Here is a 3,423-nt window from a genome sequence, read left to right as displayed (position 1 = left end):
CGTTTTTTTTTTATGGAGCCTCCAGAAGAGAAATTTATCACCCAAGATTTCATTCCACTGAAAGGTTCGTAAGAAAATTGTTGCCTCTACAGAGTACTGTAAGTTTCCGGCAGACTTTTCTAGAGCTGGTAGCTGTCTAACTCCAGGTGTTTGAATAAAGACAATAGCATCTTACTGTTCCTTTTATATCTGTGCTCTTAGAAACAGGGTACCCCTCTCCCTGGAGTAAAATGTTGCTTCTTAGGTCTACAAGAATCCAGGTTGTACAAGGGCCACTTTCCTGAATTCTTTTGTGTGGGTCTTAGGGCACTGCATCTCACACCAGCTGATGGGATCCATCTGGACACCTGATTCACCGTGGCCACCACCACCCCTTGTTCATTTTTGGCAGTGGTTAGGAGGTAGTTGTACTGTGTTTCACCTAGAGAGGTCACTTTGCCTAAGACAATGTCACCTATGCGAAAATCCTTATAAATTTCAACCTTGTCTTTTTCAGTAGCTCGGATATCTTCCTTGAGGCTAGTTCCTTGAAAAGAGTTCTTAAGTTGTGTGGATCCCACAGAGAGGGTGTGTACTTTGGCAAAGCATGATTGATGCTACAGACCTTGCAGGTGATAGTAGGCCCCACATCTGTCAGTTATTGGGACTTTGTTTTCCTCATCACAGACACAATAGGAAGCGCCCATTCTTGCTGTGAGGAAAAGATGTAGCCCTGCTGGGTGCAGGTCCAGCTACCTGGGCTGCCCTCCTCCACGTTACACGGATGTTTGCCAGGGATGCAGGTCCTTACAGGTTGGCGCCATGATTGCCACTGTCCCAAGCCTCTTAATTTTTAAATTATAATTGACATACTTATATTAGTTTCAGGTGTACAGCATAGTGATTTGACGTTTATATACCTACTAGAGGCCCATTGCACAATATTTGTGCAAGAATAGGCCTTCCTTCCCCTGGCTTTGCTCCCGGCTGCCCGGGAGCCTACAAGTCCTTGCTCCCGGATTGTCCGGGAGCCTGCAAGTCCTCGCTCCCGGCTGGAGCACTGCTCTTGTAGCTCCCTCCGCCACCCTCCTCCCCCTCATAGCAGGCACCCTGCCCCTCCCAGCAGCTCTGTGCCTGCATATGCAAATTAACCCGCTAAAGATGGGTTAAATTGCATACTCACTCCTGATTGGCTGTGGGTGTAGCAGAGGTACAGTCAATTTACATGTTTGTCTATTATTAGGTAAGATGAAGTGCTCACCACAATAAGCTTAGTAACTATCTGTCACCATATAAAGTTATGAGGATATTATTGACTACTAGTATATTCCCTGTGCTATATATGACATCCCTGTGACTCATTTTTTAACTGGCAGCTTGTGCTTCTCATTCCCCTTCACCTTTTCTGCCCAACCTCCCACCCTTACCCTCTGGCAACCATTGATTTGTTCTCTGTATCCATGAGTGTGTTGCTGTTTTATTTTATTCATTTTTTAAAGTTCACATGTAAGTGAAGTCACACAGTATTTATTTTTCTCTGTCTGACTTATTGTTCACTTAGCGTAATACACATTGTCATGGCCAAAGTGACCTACCTCCTTAGGTGACACACAGTCCAACAACTTCCTGACCACTGCCGAAAATGAAGTAGGGGTGGTGGCAACCCACAGTGAATACATATTAAGTGAAATAGTTTTATACTAAGTGAAATAAGTTGGACACCCCAAAGTATTTTTATTTAAAAAATTTTTAATTTAATTTTTTAAATTAAATTTGACATTCAATATTACATTAGTTTCAGGTTGTACAGCATAGTGTTTAGACATTTATATAACTTATGAAGTGATCTGCCTAAGTCTAGCATCCACATTACATCGCACATAGTTATTATGATATTATTGACTATATTTCCTATGCTGAACTTTTCAACCCATGACTGATTTGTAACTGCCAATTTGTACTTTTTAATCTCTTCGCCTTTTTCACCCATCCCATAACCCCCCTACCCTATCTGAGAAGAGTTTGTTCTCTATTTATGAGTTTGTTTCTATTTTGTTTGTTCACTTATTTGTTTCTAAGGTGCCACATATATGAGAAATCATATAGTATTTGTCTTTGTCTGACTGATTTCACTTAGCATAATATACTCTGAGTCCATCCATGTTGTCACAAAGGGTAAGATTTCATTCTTTTTTATGGCTGAGTAATATTCCATTGTAGATATGGAACACATCTTCTTTATCCATTCATCTTTTGATTGGGACATTTAATCCATATGCATTTAAAATAATTGTTGATAGGTATGAAGTCATTGCTATTTTATCAGTCATTTCCTGATTGTTTTTATAGTTCTTTTTTGTTCCTTTCTTCTTTTCTTACTCTCTTCTTTTGTATGCTGGTAACTTTCTATAGCAGTGGTTCTCAACCTTTCTAATGCCACGACTCTTTAATACAGTTCCTTATGTTGTGGTGACCACCAACCATAAAATTATTTTCGTTGCTACTTCATAACTGTAATTTTGCTACTGTTATGAGTCATAATGTAAATATCTGTGTTTTCTGATGGTCTCAGGCTCTACAGAGAACCACTAGTAGGGTTGCCTAAGACCATCGGAAAACACAGATATTTACATTACGATTTATAACAGTAGCAAAATTACAGTTATGAAGTAGCAATAAAAATAATTTTATGGTTTGGGATCACCACAACATGAGGAACTGTATTAAAGGGTCATGGCATTAGAAAGGTTGAGAACCACTGTTCAATAGTGATGTTTTTGGATTCCTTTCTCTTTATTTCTTGTATATCTCTTGCAGATTTTTGGCTTGTGGTTACTATGTGCTTCATTTATACCAAGTCATGTTTATAACAGTCTATTTTAAGATGATGGTCATTTAAGTTTGAACACATTGTAAAATCCCCAGCATTTTTTTGACTCACCCCCTCCATGTTTAGGTTTTCGTTATAATTTTTTTTTTACTTTGTGTGTGTGTGTGTGTGTGTGTGTGTGTGTGTGTGTGTGTGTGTGTATCCCTTAATTTACTATTGTAATTGCACACAATCTTACTACTTTTGCCTTTTAATCTTTGTACTAACTTTAGTGTTGGTTGATCCACTTCTTTTATTATGTGTTTGCTTTTGTCAGTGAGACTTTTTTCTTTGTTATGTTTTCTTATGCATATTTTTTTCTTTTTCTTAAGGAAGTTCCTTTAACAATTCTTGTAATGCTGGTTTGATGATGATGCACTCCTTCAGGTCTCTCTTGTCTGGGAAACTCTTTATTGCTCCTTTGATCCTAAATTATAGTTTTACTGGGTAGAGGAATCTTGATTGTAGGTCCTGGCTTTTCATTACTTTGAATATTTTGTTCCAGTCCCTTCTAGCCTGAAAAGTTTCTGTTGAGAAATGAGCTGACAGTCTTTTGGGAGCCTCCTTGTAGGTAA

At 38.8% G+C, this 3,423-nt stretch overlaps 1 pseudogene; it reads right to left on the bottom strand.

Moving 5' to 3' along the window:
• Window positions 1-246: 246 nt before the first annotated feature.
• Window positions 247-2,929, bottom strand: LOC103290222 (exosome complex component CSL4-like; annotated as a pseudogene).
• Window positions 2,930-3,423: the final 494 nt, after the last annotated feature.

The sequence above is a fragment of the Eptesicus fuscus genome, chromosome 9 (genome assembly GCF_027574615.1).
Source record: "Eptesicus fuscus isolate TK198812 chromosome 9, DD_ASM_mEF_20220401, whole genome shotgun sequence".
Classification (NCBI taxonomy): Eukaryota; Metazoa; Chordata; class Mammalia; order Chiroptera; family Vespertilionidae; genus Eptesicus; species Eptesicus fuscus.
This window is presented reverse-complemented; position numbering and strand designations above follow the sequence as displayed.